The sequence below is a fragment of the Tachypleus tridentatus genome, chromosome 8, assembly GCF_004210375.1.
Source record: "Tachypleus tridentatus isolate NWPU-2018 chromosome 8, ASM421037v1, whole genome shotgun sequence".
Taxonomy (NCBI): Eukaryota; Metazoa; Arthropoda; class Merostomata; order Xiphosura; family Limulidae; genus Tachypleus; species Tachypleus tridentatus.
Window position 1 is genome coordinate 127,276,452 of NC_134832.1, and position 16,711 is coordinate 127,293,162.

The window sequence follows — 16,711 nt, forward strand, 5'->3', positions numbered from 1 at the left end:
CTCGTATATACACGCCAATATTTTACATCATTTGTACTTACAGAAGATTATTATAAACTTTGTTTCCATATCTTTGCATGTAATGCTTCGATTTTAATATCAAAGATTTCGAAGAGTTACTTTATCATATTGTTAAGTGTGTAGACATAGTTGTTTATATTTGTATATTTATGTGTTAGCTGCCTATTCCTTGGCATTTTAAATGGCTCATCTGTCGAACAGTTGGTTTCATCATTACTGTATATTCTTGAAACTCCTATACAGACACAGGTTTATTGTGTGAGTAAAATACATCTCAAAATACCATAGATATAATGTACACTTCACCACCATACAAAGCCTAGTCTTATATTTCTCGATTAACCCTTGCCCGTTGTTACTGAGGGCGGGTTAGATTCCCTGAAACTAATATATTTCAGTGACAAATGGCAAATCGAATGACAAATTGGATTTATCTTTATTTTTAATATTCCTTTAGAACTGTTTAAATGAATTGTTAATTTACGTAGCGTGAGTTAGTATTGCTTAAATGTTCTATAACTAACTACAGGCTCAATTAAAACTGTGTGGCTGGCATTACCAACCTTTTTCTAATTCGGAACTTCATCAACGGAGTTAGTGGCCGACCTGAGGCTAATTCCTTCTCCTTATAATGAGTTTCATCCCAGATCGCCAGTACCTTCTTGTGGTCAGAAAAAGTACCTTCCTGATAAATGAAATTGAAATAGCGTTATTCCTAAATAATGGATGACATAAACTAACATATCAAGTTAATACACTAGTGTTACTTAGACACAAAATACAAACCATTTATTCTTTAAACAAATATTTAACTTCCTTCTCATACGCTTAGACATGGCATAGCCACGTGGTTAGGGCGCTTGACTCGCACTCTGAGGGGCACGGATTCGAATCCCTGTCCATCAAAGATGCGCGTCTTTTCTGCGTTATAATATGACGGTCAATCCCACTGTTCACTGGTAGAAGAACAGCCCAAGAGTTGGCGGTGGGTGGTGATGACTAGTTGCATTCCCTCTAGTTTATACTGCTAAATTAGGGACGGTTAGCGTGGATATCCCTCGTGTAGCTTTGCGCGAAAGTCAAAACAAACCTAATACATTTATATATCTTATAGTTTACTGTTTTTTTCAACTTTCATTGAAATAAACGATTATCCAAAAATAATTTATTGGGGTCCATGAACAAAGTTCGCAAAAGTGATAACATCTTCCTATTAAATTGGCAGCCGTTCTTGCACGTTAAGGCATTTCTTACAGAAATATAATTACACGTCAGTTAGAAACATACATAACTGATTTCATACGTGTAGAAAGTCTGCAACTAACGAGTATCAGTAAATGTTCAATCATTTGGAAATTTTAGCAAAAAACGAATTTTACAATAATACTTAATTATTGAAACAAGTAAAAGTATAATGGTAAATCAGTATTCGAAATAATGTATTCAATACTACTTTAGTTGTTTCCTAGTCATTCCGCATATTGATAAGAGCCTAATCATATTTACCTCACTGTGCCCCGATGAGGTAAATTTATGGACTTTAACACTAAAATCCGCGGTTCGATTCCCCGTGGTTTACAGAACACAAAGTTCATTGCAAAACACAAACAACTCACTTCAAGTGATGTAACAATACTTGGACCTCTAATAATGTACTTTAATGTATTACAATGTTATATTAAAAGAATTAAATACAACAATGCACAGACGATGCATCAGGCTAACTGTATTGTTGCAAATCTGTTATTGATTAAAATTATATACTTCTATGACGTAAAAATTATGAGTATTTTTTGTGTTTACATTTCCACTACAAGTTTCTGCAGTTAGTGTGGTTTGTCTGCACTGGTATTATAATCATTGTGAGCGACCTGGGGAGGGGAGGACAGATTTTATTTAGACTTCCTCCTCACTCCATTACTACCTGTATCAAACTTATACAGAGTTATTCACGTTATCAGGACTTAAACACTAATGTGAAAACACCGATATTATTTCCCTCTTCAGAGCCATGTCCATGAATAGCATTTAGAGCAATTACACTACTTATCTTCATTCGGTCTTACATATTCACAAGTAACTCCACGTTAAATATTTCTATTCATTTGGTCGTACAAACTCACCACCAGTTCCTTAACAAAATTGTGCGTTTTTATTTCATGTATTTAACACAAAGTACCCTTTTAAGTACATGATACTTAACTCTAAGCGTTAATTTTATGGTCTAGTATAGGTGGACATTTCGTATAGTACAAACTGAAGAGAGGGAGATACTTAGTGTTATCACTACATATGGTATAGCGATCTATTAAAGTTAGTGTTTGGTTTGGAATTTCGCACAAAGCTACTCGAGGGCTATCTGTGCTAGCCGTCCCTAATTTAGCAGTGTAAGACTAGAGGGAAGGCAGCTAGTCATCACCACCCACCGCCAACTCTTGGGCTACTCTTTTACCAACGAATAGTGGGATTGACCGTCACATTATAACGCCCCCACGGCTGGGAGGGCGAGCATGTTTGGCGCGAACCCGAGACCCTCTGATTGCGAAGCGCACGCCTTAACGCGCTAGGCCATGCCAGGCCTGAAGTTAGGGAGTCGTTTTATAAAACTATTGGAACGAGCAATCTGTCAGTCTCTCGTTTATTACTTTAATGTTTGCGTTCTTATTAAATTCATGAATCTTATACCTATTGCTCTAACCCTGTATAAACTGTGGTGATTACTTCATTCCGTATAGCCTGTGTCACGTTCGTCTAGCCAGGTCAGGCATATTCCAGTACTGGTCGTATGTACCGTTTACAGATTTTTATTATATTTTTTAGGTGTGACTCTTATATTTTTACCTGTCAATTCTTTAGATGTTTGTCATACATTGTTCCTGATTTGAGTGATATGATCTTTACAGGCTCATTTTGAATCATGTGTCATTCCAGAAACTTTTACCGATGTGACGATATTTAGAAGAGCCCTGCTAAAATATATCTCGGAAGGAATTCTAAGTGTTTTAATCGATTTTGAAAATAGGAAATGTTTCCTTTTTTTTTGGAACACTTATTTTTAATTCTTTTTTTCACAATATTCGGCAGTTTCATTTAGAATTGTTTATACGTTTGTAACTACAACTGAAAGGATCACAAAACTGTTTCATATTACCATGAACCAGCATGGCCAGGTGGGTTTAAAGCGTTCGACTCGTAATCTGAGGGTTGCGGGTTCGAATCCCAGTCGCACCAACATGCTCACCCTTTCAGCCGTGGGGGCGTTATAATGTGACGGTCAGTCCCATTATTCGTTGGTAAAAGAGTAGCCCAAGAGTTGGTGGCGGATGGTGATGACTAGCTGCCTTCCCTCTAATCTTGCACTGCTAAATTAGGGACGGCTAGTGCAGATAGCCCTCGTGTAGCTTTGCATGAAATTAAAAAAAAAACACAACATATCACCATATCGTCTACGTGTTTGAGGTTAGGCTAAAATTAGGATCATGTAATGACATATCGCTTAAATATATGATGCAAACCATAGGGATAACTACCCTTACCTGGGGAACGTCCGCCTCGGGAGTAACGTAATCTGAATGGGCACCCTTCAGGTTCAGTCGATATTTTCTATTTTCTAAAAGGTTAGACAACCAGCGAATGATAATTCCAGTTTGTTACAATTCTATTTTAAGCCATTATGAGATAGAGTGTCGAATGTTTTTTTGTACATGGATAAATTAAGAGAGACTACATTTTTTGTGGTTAATACTATTTATTATGGTTTTAGTTAATCTAATCGAATGATCTGTAGTTTCTTGAAACTTCCTTACAGCACTTTGAACTTCAGGAAATTTTAATATTATCTCCAGAAAAGCGGAAAGTCTAATGTAATTATTCTTTCTAAAATTGTGTTATACAATTATCAGACTAATTGGTCGGTTAGTCCCTGGTTCATTCAACAGTTTTAGAAACCTAAGAACGTTTGCTTGTTTCCAAGAGACTGGGATCTAACCAGAGTTAATGGATGAACTCAATAATGCTGTTAGATGGTCAAACAATTATTTTTTAGGGAAATGGTTTGTATACCATCTGCACCTAGCTAGTTGTTTTCTATAGATGTAAGTATTTCTATTTTCATTATTATTCTTGGGATTTTATTTACATAATCATTTTCGTTTCTCTGTAAAATTTGAAAATTAATTCAAGCTGCGGAAAACATAGTGTATAGAAGTGTTGGCTTTCTTTAATGTACTTCGTCAGTGTGATAAAATAGTGATTATCCATGTCTATTTCGTTGTCTTTTTTAAAAGGAATTCTTAATAGATCTTTACACACTTAGCTGTCTGTTCGATTTTATACGCTATTTTACCTTCATGATTTAAGGCCGGATAGGTTTTATATGTGGGTTATTCATAAACCGTTTCACTTGTGTCCAATAATTATTCAGCTCTGTTTGTTCGTTCATTTTCGAACAGTAACTGTCCCAGTTATCTCGTTTTATTTCATTTCGTACTTTGTTCCTTAGTGTGTTAACCTAAGTTTTGATATATGGATATCTTGTATTCGTAGGTAACTGTGTTCTTTAATCATGCTTATAATTTGTGTGTATGAGGTCTGTATTGGTTTTGTTTTGGTATGGTCTGTTCTACACCTTCTGTAAGGTTTTGTTTTGGTATGGTCTGTTCTACACCTTCTATAAGGCAATTGTTTGACAATAGGTATCAATACCTGGTTATTTTTTTCGGCTACATTTATTGTTGATTCCAGTTTGTTTGTTTGTTTGAATTCCGCGTACATCTACTCGAGGGATATCTGCGCTGGCCATCCATAATTTAGCTGTGTAAGACTAGAGGTAAGGCAGTTAGTCATCACCACCCACCGCCACCTCTTGGGCTACTCTTTTACCAACGAATAGTGGAATTGTCCGTCACATAACGCCCACACGGCTGAAAGGGTGAGCATGTTTTGGTGCGACGTGGATTCGAACCCGCAACCCTCAGATTACGGGTCGAACGCCTTAACCCACCTGACGTTGATTCCAGTAATAACTGATTTAGAAAGTTTGCGCATTCTTCCCAGGGTGCTATATATATATATATATATATATAGCTTTATTTTATGGGTTTCAAGAACAAAGGCTCGTTATTGGTGAATAATCACTGTCTAGATCAAATTTGCCATTGAAATATAAACATTTATTACTAATCTAATATTTTGTGAGAAACTTGTGTGTAGGAGTGGTTATCATTCAACAACACACAGTCAGTGTTTCATAAAACTTCCACTTACTTTCTTCCGTTTTGCTTTGTTTCATTATATCCGTAATCATCCGCCGCTGGTACAGCGATAAGTCTACGAATTTACAACGCTATAATCATTGGTGAACTCAGGAGATAGCATCGTATGGCTTTGTTATATGAAAACACACACACATCCGAAATCTTTATGTTGCTATCCCCGTCACACTAAGCATGCTCGCCCTTTCAGCCGTCGGGGCTTTATATAATGTGACCGTCAATCCCACTATTCGTTCGTAAAAGAGTAGCCCAAGAGTTGGCGGTGGGTGATGATGACTACCAACCTTCCCTCTAGTCTTACCCAAACTAAATTAAGGGCAGGTAGCAGAGATAGCTCTCGTGTAGTTTTGCGCGAAACTAAAAAAACTTTTAGCTACAATGATTACAATGTGACTAAACCAGGACTTATACAAGAGTTATTGTATAGATGATTTATGGAAGAGGACGTTTGACTGAAAGATTCATAAACACTTATGGCTGACTTCATTATTGTTATTATCGTGTTTAACTAGCGCACAATGACGTGCCTCCTTCAATGAAAATTCTTATTTTGTTTTTTTTACATTCTGTTGTTCAGAAAATTCATTTTGTTGTTTCATATAAAGTACTCGTTGTTAGCTTTTTGTCGCGGTCTCTCCTATGTGCCAGAAGTTGCTTACATTTAATACACTCGCCTATATATCCTAATATTGAAGGAGTAACGATTTTTGTTTTCACAGAGCGATACACAGGTACGACTCTACTCGATGAATCCCAAAGCGAGAATCCAGTAAATAGTGCATAAATTAAGATTTGTGCGTTTTGAATTTTAGCGCAAAGCTACACGAGGGCTATCTACGCTAGCTGTTCCTAATTTAGCAAAAACAGACAAAAGAGCCAACTCTTGGGCTGCTCTTTTACCAACGAATAGTGAGACCAGTCGTCACTTTATAATGCCACCACAACTGAAAGGGTGAGCATGTTCATTGTGACGGAAATTCAAACCCGCATTCCTCAGGTTGTGAGTTGAACACTCTAATCACCAGAACATGCCACTCTGCATAAATTAAGGTAGAAAGCAAGAGTTTTTAAAACTTCGTATATGATCTGACATAAAGTATTTAAGTTTTTGATTATTTTAGGTTTGAAAACCTTTGGTTTAACGTTAACAATAAATTGCATCAAAATCAGGATGAATTAAAATAATGCCTCTGTCTATACAGTGCGAACCCCTCCCTCTCACTAAAGGAGAGCAATTTTCACCACTTCAGGGATGTGTGTGTGTTTAGTAAGTATCAGAAGCAACAGCAGAGAAAACTAAGAAAAAAACATTAATATCCTTGATGGCTTTATCAGAAGATACGCTACGTCACTCCAATTATATGTCAAGTTATCGGGTTTGCTTATTGATAATCTATTCTTCGAAGAAAATATCTTTGAGAGTACTTTATATGTATTCTCATGTAATATTAATAGCGATAAAGCGGCTTAACGTCTGTCTAATTTTAGGCTTATTGGAACTTTCTAAGTTTACTTTTTGAAAGTAGTAAAACCAAACGTTTGGTTGAACTAGGCCTGCAGTTTCTATTTATTTTCAAAACAACTTACTTTAAAACTGATTATCTTACCTTTATAAGTTGATAAACCTCAGAGAAATTATTTCGTTGTTTGTGGAAGAGTATATTATTAATAACAGCAGTTTCGTCATTCTCAAAAAGGCCTTGCATCTCGGCCTATAGCTCGAGCTAAGTTGTTACTTTGTTTAACTTGATACTTTGTAGTCAATTTGTAACATTGTTAGAAATCACACGATCTATTTTAATTTTAAAAAATATGAACTTCAATGATCTTGCTTGTTACAATCCAAGAGTTTGATACAAATCAAAATTATTAACAAAATGCAATGTGTTTAATATTATTTACTCAATTAGTAAAAAAAACACAGGATTACTTTTTTTAGTAAAATTATATCATTTCAAAAGTATGGAAGGCTACATTGTTTCATTATATATTACATCACGCGCCGAATCATAAAATGAGTAGGAATTTTGAATAACTCGTTAATAAAAATATGCTATAAATTTTGATTATGATTAAACTATTTTGACGACGGGGAAGGTAGTCGTTGAAAGTTAAATAAGTTAAATATATTTCAATGCTATTTGTTAACTGCAGGGGATAGATGTGGATAATGTACAAAACAATAATTCTAGGATTTATAAAAATATAAAGTAATGACAACGAACATTTTTGTCAAATAGCTGAGCAAATATTTGTAAAAGAACAAACTGTGAAAACAGGTTAATGAAAAATTGCAAAATAATAGGTATATATAGAATTATTATGTGACGGTCAATCCCACTATTCGTTGGTAAAAGAGTAGCCCAAGAGTTGGCGGTGGGTGGTGATGACTAGCTGCCTTCCCTCTAGTCTTACACTGCAAAATTAGGGATGGCTAGCACAGATAGCCCTCGAGTAGCTTTGTGCGAAATTCCAAAAAACAACAACAACGACTTTTGACGTTGCTACCAAATATAGTAACATAATTCTTCACCTAATAAAACAGACTTGCATATTGACATAAAAAATACATTGAAAATTGCTGAGCATTAATGCATACAACCTATACACTGATGAAAATACTATAAATTTATATTTACATTTTAGCTCTGCATTTCATAAAATGTCTAATCATGACAAGTTGTTACCTTATTACGAGATATTATTTCAGAATTTGATATGCAAAACATGCTCCAACATAAATTTGAGTTATTTTTTGAAAGAAAAAATGTCTCGCTAGCATTTAAAAATTTGTAATTCTTAAACATATCAAAGTAAAATAATTCATCATCTTCACAAAAAATTTTCTAAATGTATGTGATATCCCACGTTTGTTATCTGTGTTGGATTTATTACGTCTAGACCAGGGGTTCTTAACCAGGGGTGCCCGCACCCCTAGGGGGTGCGAAGATGATTCCCAAGGGGTGCGAGGATGCCCATGAATAATTAAAGCAAATCTATATTTTTACATAAGAATATGCTTTATATTTCTCCTAAGAAGAAACATTTTTGCTTCAGCAGTGTTCCGAGATAAAGTTAAACCTAAACCTGATTTCCTAATGAAGTGGTAAAGTTGCATCAGATTCCAATACAGGGTAAACAAACGGGTATGTCATTTAAAACATCATTAACAAAATTGAAATTAATTTTTCATTATGTACCCTGAATTTTTGTCTTGAAAAAAGGTATGCTGTATGTATGAAGATTAAAAAAAAATTTTTGATTACATCAACTTTGTATTTTTAGCTTTTTTTATATTTAAGTTTCCAGGGGGTGCGAGAAATGATTACTGATTTGAAAGGGGTGCAAACACTGAAAAAAGGTTAAGAACCACTGGTCTAGACAGAAGTAAAGATCTATACATAAGCAGTTACTTTAAACTAAATAAGTCGAATTCTTGTTATCTGCATATATTCTAGCGATGCTTTTCAATTTTGAATTGCTTGAGGGTCGTACTGCCAGTTTCGTCGAATTACGTGAAAATCGCGGGTCATCCAGTTCCGGAAGAAGGTAATTCTGAAGAAAATTGAATAATGTGTGTCCAGAAGGCGTCAGAGGCCAGTATTATTTCACTGTGTATCCCATATTATTTTATAAGACAAAATCAGAGTTCAAGTTGTATTATGTGTGTACATTAATTAACCTTGAACTTGGTAAAAATAGTTATAAACTATTTTCAATTGAAGATATGGGGTTGAAGTGGTAAGTAAAAAAGATAATGCAAGTGGTGTGTGATGTTCAGCTGTTTAGGGACGTTTCACTTTCAGTATTTCATTCTTTCGTACGCAAAGTGTTTCAAAGAATTTTGTTTCAACTGCACAATTGTCGCCTTATTACATCTCATATATACGGGCTTAGTAACAAATGCTCCCAAAAATGAAGAGCATTCTAGTAAATTTATTTATTTATCAACTCTGTTATGGCATTTTATCATCTTAGATACGTTTTATATATATATATATATATTTGTTTTTAATTTCGCGCAAAGCTACACGAGGGCTATCTGCGCTAGCCGTCCCTAATTTATCACTCTAAGACTAGAGGGAAGGCAGCTAGTCATGACCACCCACCGCCAACTCTTAGGCTACTCTTTTACTAACGAACAGTGGGATTGACTGCACATTATAACGGCCCCATGGTTGAAAGGGCGAGTATGTTTGGTGTGACGAATCGAGTGCCTTAACCAACTGGCCTTGCCGGACCATTTATATTTATCGACTTGAACTAAACTATGTAGTGAATTTTCGGCTGTGCAAATATTTCTATAGACGCACAATTTGTGATTAACTGAAAATTAGAAAACTCCTCTTCCTACTATCTCGTCTGTTGATGCATCATAAACCCAATGCTGAGATTTCAAAATGAAACATATCATGGAACATATACTCCTGTTTTTTGTTCATGGTATTTTATCGTAAGGTTCTTATGTAACCAAGCGCATGAAATCCTCCACGCAGTTGGCAATGCTGTTAGAAATTAGCCGCCTATCTGCTTTTCTGGCTAAGTAACCTACATCAGCTTTAGTTTTCGCGATCGTAAGACCTCGAAACCGTCATTTTCTCAAAGAAAAAAGTAGGCTTGCATATCGAATGATCAATAAAGTCATAGTGTGCCCCATTTTTTTAGTTGTTGTCTCAACTTTTCAGTTTGCATTCGCCCTTTTTGAATTTCTTCTGTTAGTGTTTTGCAGGAATAGTTATTGAGTCTTTTACTTTATGCGCTTAAAAATCGCTCATTTACGGCAGAACATTTTAAATTTTGTAACCTACTTTGCTGTCACATAACAATATGATTGGCATATTCTACCTTCTATTTCTGCCTGCCATAACTACACTTTTATATTATTATTTTATAAAACGTTCGACTTTCCATCTTCTGTTATTTTTCTATACTGTTAACTATGCTTGTGTTTACTGTTTCCAAATCCTTCTGCTTCATTGTCAGATTCCATTTAGGTAGAAGGTACATTCCAATTTTTCCAGGAACAATAATCTCTTCTGACGACTGTTGACGGACTGTAATGTGTAAGGACTTGCTACAAAACATTTTCTTTACATTCATATATAATAGTTTTCTGCCACGGAAACCAGTTATAGCAGCTCAACCAGACTTTGCAGTGTATTTGTGTCCAGCACTGCATAGTATTATAAAGTAACTGAACCGAGAGGAATATTGAAGATTGATGACAATTTAAACATACATCAAACAATAAATAAACTGTATTTACACTGACGGCCCGGCATGGTCGAGCGTGTTAAGGCGTGCGACTCGTAATCTGAGGGTTGCGGGTTCGCATCCCCATCGCGCCCAACATGCTCGCCCTTTCAGCCGTGGGGGCGTTATAATGTGACGGTCAATCCCACTATTCGTTGGTAAAAGAGTAGCCCAAGAGTTGGCGGTGGGTGCTGATGACTAGATGCCTTCCTTCTAGTCTTACGCTGCAAAATTAGGGACGGCTAGCACAGATAGCCCTCGAGTAACTTTGTGCAAAATTCAAAAACAAACTATTTACATTGATACAGTTATTTTATGTGCACCTGTAATTTTCTTTGTTTTATAATGACTATTTTTTAATCTTTGATCACGAAATGGACAAACATAGATAAATAGTTTTTACTACCTGAAGAAAATGTAGCAATGGAACATGTAATACCTGTTTATCTTAATAACTGTGAAAAGAGAAAACTTTAATAAAAACTTTATAGGTTATTTTTATATCAGTTTGACAAATATCAAGTGTCCTGAAACACGCAACTTCAATGAGCTTGATTTAGTTTAGTTGTATTTTTTTAACTAAACACGTCCATTCCGTCTAATAAGTTATAAAGTAAACTGTCTAATGACACTGAAAAATTAAGTGTATAATATTATCGGCTCATAATATAATATGTATTACTACTTTCACGATTTCTATAAACTCATAAAGATTATTGACACCATGGATGTCAGTATAATATATTACGAAGGTTGGGTGTGGGAAAGATGGCGAAATTATTTCAAAGCTATAACAAGGGAGACGCAAAAATGATAATCGGGGAGAAGTGCCCCCCTTATGTGCGCCCATGGTTGACACTCGTCTATTTATGAGGATAGGACATTATTTGGTCTACGATTCTTATATGAACAAATGTTAATAATTGTCAGTTCATTTGCCAAAAAAAAACATCATTATTATCGAAACGTTATTATCTATATAACAAGGTATATTGCAAAATGGAATATTAAAATAATTTAATAGATAAATTCTATTATAACCATGGAATTATACCCATGATAATTTGTTAACCACTACTAACTTCTTCTACTAGCAATTTGTCCGGCAAGGCCTGGTGGCTAAGGCACTCGACTCGTACTCCGAGGGTCGCGGGTTCGAATCCCCGTCACACCAAACAAGCTCGCTCTTTCAGCCGTGGGGGCATTATAATGTTACCGTCAATCCCACTATTCGTTCGTAAAAGAGTAGTCCAAGAGTTGGCGGTGGGTGGTGATGACTAGCTGCCTTCCCTCTAGTCTTACGCTGCTAAATTAGGGACGGTTAGCACAGATAGCCCTCGAGTAGCTTTGCGCGAAATTCAAAAACAAACTAACAATTTATTGGTGAGTGACAATGCTGAACCTGAGGGACTTAATTCACCTAGTAAAGATACGTTTACTAAAAGCAAGTTGACCGCTGAGCAAGAAAAGGATCTGCAAATCTCGTCACTCTTTAAATATTCACTCCAAAAGAATGAACTGTAGAAAGTTTCAAATGGCTACTTTTTCAAATATGGTGTGCTCATGAAAACATGTAGACCACCAACTGTACCAGTTTCAGAGAACTGGATTGTAGTTTATCAAATTATTGTCATTCTGAAATATTGAAAACTGCCCATGAACTGCCATAAGAAGTCATTTAGGTGCTAACAAGACATGTGACAAAAATTATGAGATATTTCGTTTGGCCAAAAATTTGGCAAGATGTTTCCCAGTTTTGTAAATCTTGTCATATGCATGTCAATTGGTTGGGAAATCTAACCAGAAAATTCTCATTACTCCTTTGAGACCTATCCCAGCTTTCGAATAACGCCTCAGTCATACGATTATTGACTGTGTTGACCCAAAGAGATAGCACTTTTGCTTAAGCACTTTCACGTATTATGTAATTTTATTATCATAAACTTATTTGTATTGATTATGTTATGTACTGTCATGATTTTTGAAATTGTCTAATTCTTTATCAAAATAAAAAAATGTAGTTTGCATATTATATTGATACTACTAACTGTGAACATAACAGTTTATTTTGGAATATGAATAATTAATATATAGTACATCCTCTTCTAACCCTTTTACTGCAACTGGAGCATTTATCAGTACACTGGGAAATTATTATATATATAATAATTATATATTGTATTTAATCTATCGTTAGCAATATATGTGTATATATCATGATCTAATATTTTAGTTTAAAAGTGTCTCACGCCAATTTTTAATTATCTAAGGAGGGAGGTGTAACGGATTTATTATTATACATTTATTTTAATATCTGCGTTTGTTTAGTTTGATGTATATGACACATGTTGTTGGATGTGCTTTGCGCAAGTCCCTCTGTTCTCTAAATTTGTAGAAGATTCGCAAGAGTAAGAATCAATATTATATATTTTTTACAAAAATACTAGCGTACCTTCAAATATTTATAAACTTTCATGAATCTCGCCTTAAAGTATATAAACCGACGCGTTGAGAAACAGTTTAATATTGTTTGGTCCCTACAGTCTGTATACTATAAGCCTCGAAAGCTAGAATTGAGATAAATTAACACCTGAGATTTTCCAGATGAGAATATATAATGTCCTCAAAAATAAAACTTCTTAGTTTTTGAATTTCCGGCAAAGCTACATGAGGGCTATCTGCACTAGCTATCCTTAATTTAACAGTATAAGACTACAGGGAAAGCAGCTAGTCATCACTACAAATCTTCAATTCTTGATCCACTCTTTCACCAACGAATGGTGAAATTGACAGTGACATTATAACGCCCTCACGGTTGAAAAGGCGAGCATGTTTGGTGTTATGGAGATTCAAACCTGCGACCCTCAGATTACAGGTCGAGTGCTCTAATCACCTGGCCATTCTGGGCCTAAAAATAGAGCTAGCTACCATTTCTGTGTGTATATGTGTATTTTCTTATAGCAAAGCCACATCGGGCTATCTGCTAAGTCCACTGAGGGGAATCGAACTCCTGATTTGAGCGTTGTAACTCTGTAAACTTACCGCTGTACCAGCTGGGAACATTACTCCTGTAAATTGAAATGTATTGGTGTATTAACATAACATTAATTTGCTTGTCGTGGACCTGGACCGTCAAGAATAGTCAGTTCCAGACCAGATATGTCCCCTGTTGGGACAGTGGTAAATCTACGGGCTTACAACGCTAAAATCAGGGGCTCGATTCACCTCGGTGGACGTACCAAATAGCCCGATGTGGCTTTGCTATAAGAAACCACACACAGTTGTTTAAATTAATAATATAATTTAAGAATCAATTATTACTTTCCAAGTAGTTGGTACAATATTTTAATATAATAAAACATGCACACTATGTTAATTTAAGTGTAGCTTCCTTTGCAGTGTCACAACAAAATGATAATTTGTTGGCTTTTCGTTGAATATTTGCGGATTTTATGTGAATAACCATGCAATCTTTCAAGCAAGTTTGCTTCCAGATTTAATCACTTAGCACCTTTGTTTGTTAAAATTTTTTAAGGCACGCTTTCCTTCCCAGATTCTCGTAACATTAGTACGCTTTCCATGCTGATTATGCTTTACACAGTATGTGTTGACTTTTGATCTCACAATCAGAACCCTCGTATTAAACATTCTGCGTAAAGGCCTGATTAACAGATTATAAACATACACTATAACAATTCAAATAGTAATAAACAAATGAAAATAAGGATTGAAAAGAAAGTTTGACATAAAAACATGATACATTAATTGGTTGGCCATACCCTCTGCTGTGGACTGCATTTTCGCTTATTCAGGGCTCATCAGTATAACTAACTCGGATCAGCAAACCAACGAACTCTGATTATTCCTCTCACAATGGTCAAGATATGTATGTAATATGTAAAGCGTTTTTAGTACAGTTTACTTCACCCTGTAGTAACCTAGGTGGTTGAGTAAAACGGACTCAAAACCCCATAGAAATGAAAACAATGAAATACTTCACTGTATTACATACATATGATTACTTTTTAATTTATTCTTGGAAGTTATCAATTCTTATTCATATTACATAATAAAAAATAAAGTGTTGATTTTGTGTATGTTGAGTGACGTAGGTATCAATTCTATTTGAGGGCGCCATGGTCGGAACGTAAATGGAAATCTTGTGTTTTTGATTTGAAACATTTGGTATAAAATTTAATAATTCCCTATGTGGTATTAGCTGTATAGGAGTTTGTCAGTTAACTTTACTAGGATTAACTTATATATTTTTTAACCAAATCTAAGAAGAAATCAACACTTTACCACGGTATACTTTTTCATTTTTTACCCAGTATGAAGCTGTTTGTATCTAGGCCTACCGATACCATTAGGTCAACAATGATGTAAAACTAAGTTATTTTTAATTATCAAACAATTCCAAAACTTTTATTAAAACTGTAATAATTGAAATACTATTATAATTAACAGGTAATTTAAGTGTGATTTAGTTTTTTCAAGTATAGAATGAGAAATAAGTAATTTAACTAATAATGAACTCAGTTTTAAACGTAATTGGAACTGGAATATGAAATGTGTATAAGGCCTAAAACTTAAAAAGTAAAACTCGTATTGCTTAGCTTTTGCGTTTGCTGTGACAGTATAGTTATTGTTTTGTTGTAATAATGGTACATACTTGTAAGAATATTTTAAATATTTATCGAATTATGCTTCATGAAGCGAGTTGTGATAAATGACTTTTTTCAAATTTGTTAATCAAACAATAGTATTGTGATATAAATAAGATTAGGATTAACATTAACGATCAAATATGTAGCTTAAACATTTTTACCTTAAAATTTTGTAATTTGATGTAAAATTGACTATGTACAAATAGAAATCTGTTCTTTCATTCAAATTAATTCTTTCATTGTGTCTATACAACCCGTGGAGAGTTGCAAATGATTGTTTTAACAATAAAAAAAAATTTGCAAATAAAAGAATCAAATATCCTTTAAAAATCTGTCTACGCACCTTAATAATAATACGTTTCAAAATGTTTTCAAATATCAAAATCGTATTGAACAAGCAATAGTAAAACCGAGTATGATACGAAGCAATTAGTGTAAAGGCTGTTTGATCGGTTTTCAGGGTTAGTGGTGTTTATGATGATCTACGATTATTCTTCATTAGTTATTATTTAATCGCTCACTACTAGTTATTAACTAATTTCTATCCACATTTCAGCTGCATTTGTTTCAATTATTAAGAACTGGAACTTCCACACTACTAGGTAGTTCTGACACATTTAACAGTTTATCTTAATGACACACCAAAAGTAGGCTTGCCTAGAAAAACGTGTTTTCGGATGTAAGTACAAAGTTTTGGAATTAATTATGTTTTGATAAATAAAGATGTTAATGTTTCTCAGATGTTTTAACTCTGTGCTACATTAATTTTGTCGCTAGTCTTTTTTCACATTCAGTGCTTAAACTTGCGAACAGATCTTTTTTTTTTTGCCTGTTAGTTTAATGAATGAGATCTATTTATCCATTTAGATTTTATGTTATTGCAGTTTTTTTTATTATTTTATCTGCTTTCAAATTTCCTGTGGATTTCATTGAAAAACCAACTAAGAAAGTAAGTCTAAGTTCATAACTTTGTATAGATCGTCTATACTGGGGCGCCACGGGTTATTTCAATTTTTCGATGGAGACACAGCGATATCGACATCTGTCGAACACCGCGCAAACTACTACTATCTCGATGTAGCTCAGAGTATATTAGATTGCGCTACATTCCTTTCGATGACGTACACGAATGCTTGAGATACATTTTTGTCTACTTTCGGCTACGCCAGTAACTTTTCGACCTTCTTCGTTTCTTAGATTTTCTATATAAATATCTGTCGACTCTCCAGATCCGTCAGTAATCGAAATAACTGAAGGGTGTTGTGATCTACCAGATGTAACGAAGTTCAATGAATTATTTTTTGATTTTTAGTCCTTGTGCATAAAAATGAAAATATTTTTGAACATTAATAAGACTTGTAGGAGTGAAGAAAAGGATGGTGAACCACAGACCATTGGCAAAGTTGTGAAGAAATGGAAATATTGGAAATATGACGATAGTTATCTAGATTTTTTATTCGGTAGATGTCAATCATGAAGAGTACCTACAGTGTGTAT